General features: G+C 46.5%; 1 pseudogene; it reads left to right on the top strand.

The window, feature by feature from the left end:
- Positions 1-1,148: 1,148 nt before the first annotated feature.
- Positions 1,149-2,340, top strand: LOC105989853 (annotated as a pseudogene).
- Positions 2,341-10,734: the final 8,394 nt, after the last annotated feature.

The raw sequence follows: 10,734 nt of genomic DNA, 5'->3' as shown, positions 1-10,734 counted from the left end.
AAAAATGGCCACTTGGTATGATTCATTATGACACCACTGCCTCACTACCTGGCAGCCTCCCCACCTTCCTGACCCTCACCCCAACTCAAATCTAATCACTCACCCAATCCATTCTTCCACTTGAGAAGCATAATCCTAACTGGTCTCCGGCTGGTCTCCCAAGTCTTGAGCAAGCAGGCCTTGCCTGGTGAGCCTGCCGTGCCACAGTGTATGCTCCTCCACTCTCCAACACACCATTTGTGGGCTCCTTTCTGTCCTCAAACTGTCTACCTCCCCTCCTCTTTTCTAGTCTCAGATAGGGATTCATATTTTGCTGAGAAAATAGGAGCAATCGCCAGAGAAACTCCCATCTTACTAGCACAAGACCTCGCAGTTCACCTGTATCTGTCCCCAAGTCTAGCTAGCTAATTAGCTGGCACCCAGCTTAAATACTGGTTTTTATGATCAATCAATTATATGCCCAGCATCTAGCAACTTCTCACCACATAGGAGGTGAATGAATAAGTGAAAGAATAATTCTAGGACTGATATATGGATGGGCTCTGACAAGGTTGATTACTTCTCCTGTTATAAAGAGTAGGGAAGAATGAAAAAATGATAGTATACAAGCTCCCATTTCCTTCCTGATGGTGAAATGTACTCCTTATCTCCTCCCATATTTGTACTTGACCTTCATTCTGGTGTCCATCCTATTACCAAGTCAGACCCAACATACTGTTTTCTTCCCAGCCCAAATGACACCTGTAGGGTTTCATCTCTGGTAATAAGACACCGTCAGCACAGCTTTCCTGGGGCCCGCTAAGAAAGGCTCACCACAGCCCCACAGGGAGATGGGAAAGTGGTACCCAGTGCTGCTGTCACAACATAGCTGTCACTATGGAAACAGCACCCCCCATTGGCACCTTCCTGGTTCTCCCAGGGTGCACAGGGCCTCCCTGAGAAGGTTCCTGGAGTTCTGTCCCTTCCCCCTCTTCCCTGTCTCCTGTCTCCCTCTCCTTGGGCCTTGTGTTCTCGGGTCGGAGAGGCCCAAGGCCGTTAAGGGAGGCTGGGGTCCCTCGTGGCTCATCTCATTCCTCCTATCTCCATGTTTTCCCCCTCATAAAACTTTCCGTGAGGCTCAGATCTTGGTCCCTCTTCGCCCCTTCGGAATGGCTGGCTGGCTGCAGGTCCTCCGCGGGCTGCGCAGGGCCCCGGGCTCCAGGCCTGGCTGGGGGCCGGAGGCCCTGACCATGGCCGCCACCCGCCTGCTGGAGAGGATCAAGGTGGCGCAGCCGGTGGTGGAGATGGACGGAGATGCCCCGAATCATCTGGCAGTTTACCAAGGAGCAGCTCATCCTGCCCCACGTGGATGTCCAGCTCAAGTCTTTCGACCTCAGGCTTCCGAACCGCAACCAGACCAACGACCAGGTGACCATCGGCGCCGCACCGTGGCCGATTCCGATCGCGACCATCCGGAGCCTGCTGGGAGGAGGGGAGGGACGGTCTTCCGAGAGCATCATCTGCAGAAACATCCCCCGCCTGGCGCCGGGCTGGACCCGGCCCATCCCCATCGGCCGGCACGCCCACGGGGCCCAGCACAGGGCCACGGACCTCGCGGTGGGCCGGGCGGGCCCCTTCAGCGTGGGCCTGGGCATGCACAACACGGACGCGTCCGCCGCGGCCTTGGCGCACAGCTGCTTCCAGCGCGCGCTCCACAGGACGTGGCCGCTGACCGTGAGCACCGAGAGCACCGTCCTGAAGGCCCGCGACGGCCGCTTCCAGGACCTCTTCCAGGACAGCTTCCACCCGAGCGGCCTCTGGCACGAGCCCCGGCTCATCGACGACATGGTGGCCCAGGTCCCCAAGTCCTCGGGCGGCTTCGCGTGGGCCTGTAAGAACTACGACGACGGGGACGTGCAGTCGGACATCTAGGCGCAGGGCTTTGGCTCCTCGGCCTGATGACGTCCGTGCTTGTCTGCCCCGACGGGAGGTCGATGGAGGCCGAGGTTGCCCACGGGACGGTCACCCGCCACTACCGGGAGCACCAGAAGGGCGGGCCTACCAGCGCCAACCCCATCGCCAGCGTCTTTGCCTGGACGCGGGGCCTGGAGTACCGGGGCAAGCTGGATGGGACCCGGGACCTCGTCAGGTTCACCCGGACCCCGGAGAAGGTGTGCGTGGGGCCCGTGGAGGGCGGAGCCATGACCAAGGACCGGCTGCATCCACGGTCTGAGCAACGTGAAGCTCAATGAACACTACCTGAACACCACCGACTTCCTGGACGCCATCCTGAGCAACCTGGACAGAGCTCTGGGCCAACGATAAGGGAGGCGCCAGCCCTCGAGGTGTGGACCAGCCCGGGGCCGCAGGTCCTCCACTCCTGTGCGGGAGGCTCAGCCTCACAGCCGAGCTCTGGAGGCTTTTCTAGGGAACAACTGGTTTTCAATAAGATGTTCTTAAAAGTAGGAGTGCTTATCCCCCATGGTGCGCTGTACCTCAGCCAGTGTCCTCCACACCCTGCCATTTTTATCATCTTGAACCCATGGAGTCCTATTTAGCTCTTCGCAGACAACAACAAACACAAAAATAACCTTCCACGAAAACTCAGAGAGGAGGTGTTTGCATGGAGAATAGTACTAGCCGCAGCTTGCTCAGGAAACCAAACAGCCAGTGGTGTAACAAGGCCACTCCTTGGTCTCTGGCCTCTGTTTTCCTCCCAGGTTGTAGCTGGGGCTGGCCAGGATTGCGGGGCTTGAGTGACTGCAGCACAGCTCTCAATCCCAGTACTGGTCTGCAGCTCTGTTCTCTTTCCCACGTTCCCTGCTCTCTTGTTTCCCTTCACTGTTTGCAAGATTCTTCCCTTTCCTTTGGACTTAAGCAGTTGTGTTTTACTTCAAAGGCACTCTGGGCTTTCCTGGTCTCCTCTCGTGAAGTGTGACCCTAATACCTATGGGAGTTGGGAAGAAAAAAAACCAGCCCCATGTCCCCTTACTTTCTAAAATTGTCCCATTGTCTATCTGGCCCTACCCAGCAGCCCTTGCTTCATGATGACCTTGCTTCCAGTCTTCAGACTTGGCAGGAACCTCCCAGCATCAACTCCCTGAGGAAGACCGGAGGCTTTGTTCACAAAAGGAAGCTCTTCCAACAAAACATATTGCGAGAGAAGGCTTTTATAAATATTTTTAAAATAGATATTCATTGCAAAACATAGATTCCTTTTAAACCTGGAGGTGCAGTCCCAGGTTAAAAGGAGTAAGATCTAGACCAGGCACTGGTGGCACATGCCTGTAATCCTAGCTACTCTGGAGGCTGAGATCCATAAGACTCTTATCTCCAATTAATCACCAAACAGCTGGAAGTGGGTCAAGTGGTATAGCACCAGACTTGAGCAAAAAAGCTAAGGGAGAGCACCCAGAGCCTGAGTTTAAGCCCCAGTAGTACACCGAAAAGGCCTCAAACATGCTCATGTCCCTAAGGTCCAACTTTCAAGTTAGGCCAAAGTTCCAAGAGGAATTGTTATTTTATAAAACATTCAGTCTCCAGTATCAAAATTGCAGACTTACGATAACCATTACTACATGAGGTACCCATGTTAAAAAGGCATCTCATGGTGGGCACAAGAGTTTTGGATGGCTTACAGGTTGTCGCTTGCTTATCTGGCAAAAGTCCCTCCTGTACTTATGCAGACATGATGTGCAATATAAATATATATGTCTTGATTTGAATATCTTTACTTTGGAACAAAAAGCCTTGGGGGGGAGGGTGTTCTTTTGAAGCATAAAGGAAATAATTGAGTAACAACAGGCTCACTAAATCAGCTAACCAGGCAGTAAAACATGAGAAAATAGCTCTGGTGTGCCCCATTTTTATGCCAGCTGAGTTTTCTTGAGAAAGCTAAATAAAGGGGAGAGGCGGGGTAGCATCTGAGTGAGGGAAATGGGAATGTGAGTTCCATGAGAGGCTGAATGTGGTAACAGTGTGAGCAAGAGGGATGGGCCTATGTCTATTGTGTATACATAGAAGTGAATTTGTAAGCGGAAGTGTGCGTGTGAATGTCAGAATCTATCGGGGAAGTGTGATGAGACCATGTGATCAATCATAGTGCATAAGTCTAGGTTGTGTGAGGGGATGTGGTTGGGGGGAGGAGGACAGTAGTGTGAGTCTGAGTGTGAAGAGGAATGGGAGTGAAAATGTGGCGGAGGATATGTAAGTGTGGATGTAAGCATATGGAATGAGTGTCAGCCAACATGCTATGTATATGCAAACTTAGTGCATATGAGTGTGAATGCGAGAGTGTAGGTGAATATGTGTTGTATGAGTATTTACTATGAGATCTAAAGATGAAATTTTAGGAATGTTTAACATTTGGTGCCAGGACTGCGGCTTAAACTCAGGGCCTGACACTCTTTCTGCACTCTCTATTAGCTGTTTTGCTCAAGGTTGGTGCTCTGCTACTTGAGCCATGCCTCCACTTGTAGCTTTTTGGTGGTTAATTGGAGGTAAGAGTCTCTCAGATTTGTCTACTCAGGCTAGCTTTAAATCTCGATTCTCAGATCTCAGCCTCCTGAGTAGCTAACACTTTAGGTGTGAACTACCAGCACCCAGCTAAAATTTAAAAATACCTTGACTTTAAAAAGTCAACCATTATTAAATATAAATACCTTCTGGTTCAGGTCCAGTGATGCCAGCTTGAGAACTAGTCATAGCTGGGGTGACAATATGGCTCAATTTGCCCAATAAGAAACTTGCTTATGCTTGTGGTCCTGGCATAGTTACTATTCTTTTGTTCCAGATTGCTGTTGTGATTGGGGTATAACTAACATTAGTAACGCACACATCTTTGTGATTACAGCATGATTATTTTTTCTTGTGTGACTACCCTACAGAGATAATTGAAAGCACTCCTCCAGGGCAGGTATTAAGAGCACCCTTCACTTTCAAAAGTGGATTTGAACAATGGACACTTTCTTCATCCTAGGAAAGTCTGATCAGGGTTTCCCTTTGGCCTGCCTACAGAAGGATGGATTCGTTGTCCATTAATATTATACAGCCTTGTGGTCTTTGGGTAATATTTTATACGTGCGGGAGAATCAAAGTTAAATGTATAACAGCTGTTTGGAAACCAGAGCAAGTTTTGAATTACGTCCACTTCACTTGAGCTTTAAGGAGGTGAGGATTCTGGAAGGTTGGAAATTATGAGAACAAGCACTTTCATGGAAATTACCATTAATTCAAAGTGCCTGAACTTCCCTTTACCCCCTATCCACTGATCCAGCTTCTCCGGCCAAGCTTTCCTTTCAATAAAGAAATGAGTCACCTCTGTTGGGAATCATATAGGGACTATTGTGGGAAAGTGAATGGGATCTGGAGACAGCTAGCCTGGCCTGTCTAGTAACCATTGCAAACCACTAGACTAGCTAACAACTTGATTTTTCCATATCTTTTGGTAATTTAGTTTACTTTGCTGAGCCTCTTTGCAGAGTTGGAGTCAGGGATTGGTTTGATGAACACAAGGTACCTCATCCATAGACACCAAGAACATGACAGCTATTCTATAAGTCTCAGTGAAGGATCAGAAAGAAATTGAAATGTGACATTGGATTTTCCAAAGATCACCATAGTACCACAGTATTTCAAGTCCTATTCATGCTCCCAGAATGCTGTTCTTCCTCTTCAGGAGGTAGAGTGTATCTCTCCTCCCCTTGAGCCTGGGCAGGACTTGGTAACCACATCATTAAAGACTGACTTCTGAAGGTGGTTAGAAATATGGCTCCAGCTTTCTTTGTGTCTCTTTCTGTGTCTCTGTCCCTCTCTGCCTCTATCTTTCTGTCTCTCTGACTCTGTCTCTTTGTCTCTCTCTGTTTCAGTGCTCATCCCTGCAACTGGGTCATTATGCTTGTGAGGAAACCCAACTAGCCCATTTAGAGAGATAGGATGGAGAAGCCCATGTGAAGATCAGATGCCCCCCAACCAGTAGCCATTACAAACCATCAGATTTGTTAGCAAATAAACTTTCACATGACCCCAACCTTCAGCTTCTGAGGTTCCAATGAGGCTCTAGAAATCTGAAAACAGATGCAAACCACCCCAACAGGGCTAACACTGAATTCCTGGTCTACCCATCTGTGGCATGGCTAAGCTTCTAAGCTTGGAGAAAATTTGTTATGCAGCCAGTGTGACTAGAATTCAGTGTTCAGGGTTCATGGAGGAGACGAGTTAATACACCTATGTTAGCCAGCATGAATGTGAGCACCCCTCTTGGCTTGGATTCATCCAAAACTCAAAGATGAAGAGTCCATTGTACACGTTTGTCTTGTTGCTTCTAAAGAGGTCTGTGAACAAATCATGTTCACAAAATAGATTCCATTACCAAACTCCTAAGTTGTCATCTGGGTCCAAACTCTAAGATCATTATCTATCTGTGAACACCAACCATGTACTAGCCTGAGGAAAATAGAATCATAAAATGTTATAACTGTTTATAGGTGTAAATTGCTATTCATGCAGCAGTCAGGAAAACTCTAACCCCAGCTCTTTATTTTCTGTGTCACTAAGTGGGAACTGTATCCAGTACTAGGATACATCTGGAGGTGGAGAAAGTTATGGCAAACTAGCAAGCTAGTTCTTAAGTCATAGCAAAGAGCTGGGAAGAAAATCAAGCCAGATAGTTAAAGCAGCAGCAAAACCAACTTTTTAGACTGGCTAGATTAGGGGAAAACGCATTTAATGAGCAGATGTTGCTTTTAGAGCCCTGCCATGGCCTGAAGCCTGTCACCTGACTGGGGCAAGAAAGTTAAATAGTGAGAGCATGCACTGGATCAAACAGAGTGTGCTTCTGTCTAGTTTCTCCACATACTGACTATGTGACCCTGATCACTGCATTTTTACCACCTGTGAAAAGATATACCACTTGGGGCTGAGGCAGCTAGCGATCTGCCTGAGATACTCTTCTCTTTTGACTGATGCATATCATGGCTGGAAAACAGCTGCTGTCTCTAAGCTGGCCCATGTGACCAGATGACCGATGTGTCCATAAACTGTGAACCTAGCCCCTGTGCATTATCCACCTACCAGGCTGAGGTACTGAAGCACCAGTGTGTCCTGCTTACACTTTTATCCCCAAATGGGACCAAAGAAATGAGTTTTCCCATTAGAAAGTTTGGAAAGCCAAAGTTTCTTATTAGATTTTTTTCTAAAATTCCACAAGGCTTTTTAAAGTTAATTATATGGTTAGCTTAACCACTAGTTCATGTGTTTCTAGCAGATTGAGTAGTTTTAACTAGGAAAAGAAATAGTTGTATAAATGCAAACTTGGTAGCAAGAATTGCACCTGAAAACAATACCTTTACTAGTAACATTGAAGCTCATCTCTTTGAATTACCAATGTAAAGCAATATAACATGTAGCATATTTCCTTTTATTGCTCCCTTGTGTGTTCTCACAACAATCTTGAAGAGTTAGGGCACATTTTACTCTCATTATTTCCCAGATGGAAAACCTATGAAACAGAGTTGCTATTTGGCCAAATGTCTCTTGGCTCAGGTGGAAATCAGAAGTCTCCTGATTCTCAGCACAAGGGCTTTTCTCCGCCAGACCTCCCAGGTTGTATGTGTTTAGCATGCATGACAGCCCATTAGGAACAGCTCAAACAATCTGATTTTGAGCCCAGTCTCAGAAAGGTTTATAACTGGGTGTTTTGTGGGATAAAAATAAACTAAAACAGTCTTATAGTCCAAGAACAGTGATAGTAAGGACAAAATAATCTAAATAGTTGAACAGTTAAAAAGAAATGAAATAGCTGGGAAGGTGGCTCAGTGGTAGAGCACTTGCCTTGCATGCTCGAGGACCTGGGTTCAATTCCTCAGCACCACATAAGCAAAAAGCCGGAAGTGGTGCTGTGGCTCAAGTGTAGAGTGCTAGCCTTGAGCTGAAGAGCTGAGGGACAGCGCCCAGGCCCAGAGTTCAGGCCCCACGACCAGACCCAAAAAAAAAAAAAGAAATGAAATAGTAAAGTACTCATTTCCTTGAATAAGAGAAAAAGCAAGGGAGGGCAGTATGGGACTGAAATATGGTCAAGCATCCCATCAGGAAATATGGAGCCTTTGAGAGGATGAAAACACATTTATGCTAGACTCCTAGACAAAGCTCCGTGGAGGAACTGGGGTTTCTGAAAATGATCAAGTTAGCCAGCAGTGGTGGCTCATACCTGTAATCCCATAAACTGTAATCCCATTAATTGAGATCTGAGGATGAGACTCTTATTTCCAATTAATTGCCAAAGAACCAGAAGAGGAGCAATAGCTCAAGTGATAGAGCATTAGCCTTGAACAAAAAAAAAAGTTCAGGGACAGCACCCAGGTCCTAAATTCAAGCTCCAGAACTGGTACACTGGAACAAGGGGGGAAAAGCTGTTTGCATGAGGTGTGAGGAAAGGCAGGTGATCTGAAAGAAGATAGCTGAGATGAGAGACAGGGCAAGAGGGCGCTGATGACATGGGAGAACTTGGTCCCTGCTGTACCAGAAGCTCAATAGTCTCTGCCTTCCCTGCAGGCTGATTCAATGAGCCAGGCACCTTCTCCTTTTCCTAACAGAGGTCAAGGGTGGCTCTTACAAGGTCACTTACAAGCATATTTCTGGCATTGAGGGTTGGCATAGCTCAACTGCGAAGCAGAACCAAAGCTTTGAGCCTTTAGAATGTGAGATGTTTATAGGACATATCAATAGAGCCAAACTGTGGAAGCAGATGCACAGGACAAATCACGGCCAATGCTGTGGTGGTGTAAGGGCACTACGCATGAGGATGAAGGACTCCAAAGAGAATGGGCTTTTGTGTGAGTTTAAGAGAATATTATTCAGTTGGGAGCATCTGCATGGTAGTAACTGTAAAGTCGTGGATCCAGAAAATTATCAAGGAAAAGAAAAGCCTTTGCAAGATGCTCATGATCAATCATTTAAAGATAATAGGAACAATAAAGATTTAAGAACAAGCAGGGTCGCAGAGAAGCTGCTGTGGTTGGAATGTGACTGTCCCCTCTGAAATGCATATTCAAATTTGATGGCCATTGTAGTAGTATTGGAAGGTGGAGCCCAAAAGGATATGTTTGGGCCATGAGGATGCATTGGTTCTCATGAATTAGTTCTCATGAATGACTTTTCTCACAAGTCTAAATTCTCACTCTTAGGAGACTGGTCTCTAGATCTAGGAGCCCCCCTCCAAAACCTTTCTTTTTCTTTTTTTTTTAACCTCTTTTCTTTATAAATCACCTAGTCTCAAGTCTTCCATTATAGCAATAGAAAATGAATTAAGACAGAAGTGCATTAAAAAGGCTTGAACTCTGGGCTTGGGCGCTGTCTCTGAGCTCTTCAAGGCCTTGAACTCTGGGCTTGGGCGCTGTCTCTGAGCTCTTCAAGGCAAGTGCTGTACCACTTGAGCCACAGCTCCACTTCCCAGAGTTCTTTTGTAAGAACTACAAAAGGCCACTCTGCCCATGAAGAGAGCAAGACAGGGAATAGAGTTAATAATCATTAATAATCCTCAGGAGAAGCTCTCTGACTCTTGAGTTGATGTATAAAATACCTGGGCTTCCTTGCCTAGACTCTGAAGCAGGCATGCATTTTGTACCTTTTTTCCAGAGTCTCCTCCCTGAATTGAGGTCCAGTTATCCACTGTGATTACTGGCTGAATACCCACACCTTCTTAGCAATGTTCCTTTCCTTCTCTAGCATCTCTTGTCTCCTAGCAGTGAATTTTCATGACTTGAACCCTCTCTTTCTCTCTCTCTCTCTCTTTCTCTCTTAGACAAATAAATGAGCATATAATTTATGGCCCAAACTAGGACACCAGGTCATGTGATAAAGGGAGGGAGGGGGGTTTTGGTAATTATCAAGGCCAAGACCACTGGCACAAAGTAGGACTTTGCATGCCTGGGGACAAGACTTCTTAATTACAGCCTCTCTTGCAATAACAGAATGGGGGGGTTAGGATGGGAGGGAGGGAGAGAGAGAATTCAAATACCAATTCCTTATAATAACAGATATTACTATAAGATGTGCAGAGTGAAAATGCTTTTTACTTCGTGAGCATTTGTGCCCCCATGCATCCTCCCCCCCCCCCAGAGAGCTCTGGAAAGGAACATGTCAGTTCCAAAGCATGTCCATATCTCAGGAGGAGAATGGACCATAAGAAGTAGGTCAGTGTCTAGCCTGCAGGAAAACAAAGCTCAGGCATTTCTGAAGTCTTGTGATTCTATGCTCCAAGGCTGGAAGCAATCCTGTCAACCATAGTCAGCAAAAATGTTCATCTTAAAGCATCGCTGGGTACCCTCTTCTCGCTTTCTCTCACTTTCCATTAATGATGTCAGAGCCTGCTTTTCTGGAGCTACTCAGACAGTGAGACCTTTGACAGTGCATTCATGAGGATGATTGGTCTCTGTACCCCCGAGGATACTGTACCCAAACCAGGATTTTTTTTTAACTAAGACCTTTCCACTTCACATACTTCCCTGTCTAAAATTTTATATCTCCTCCAAGGAGATTTTTCTGTCTAAAAAAGTCTTTCAAGAAAACCACTCCATTTGCTTGTCTGGTGGAGATGAACAGTCTGAATGTGAACTTGATCGTGCATGTATTAATTTCGTCTTTGATTTTTTTTAATTTCATTTAATTTTATTTGTGAACATACTGTACAGAGGGGTTACAATTACATGGGCAGGATAATGCGTACATTTCTTACCAAGCATTGCAGCCTCCTCCTTT

This window comes from Dipodomys ordii, unplaced genomic scaffold (genome assembly GCF_000151885.1).
Source record: "Dipodomys ordii isolate 6190 unplaced genomic scaffold, Dord_2.0 Scaffold60, whole genome shotgun sequence".
In the NCBI taxonomy this organism is placed as follows: domain Eukaryota; kingdom Metazoa; phylum Chordata; class Mammalia; order Rodentia; family Heteromyidae; genus Dipodomys; species Dipodomys ordii.
The sequence above is the reverse complement of the archived record's forward strand: the minus strand, read 5'-3'. Positions and strand labels throughout refer to the sequence as shown.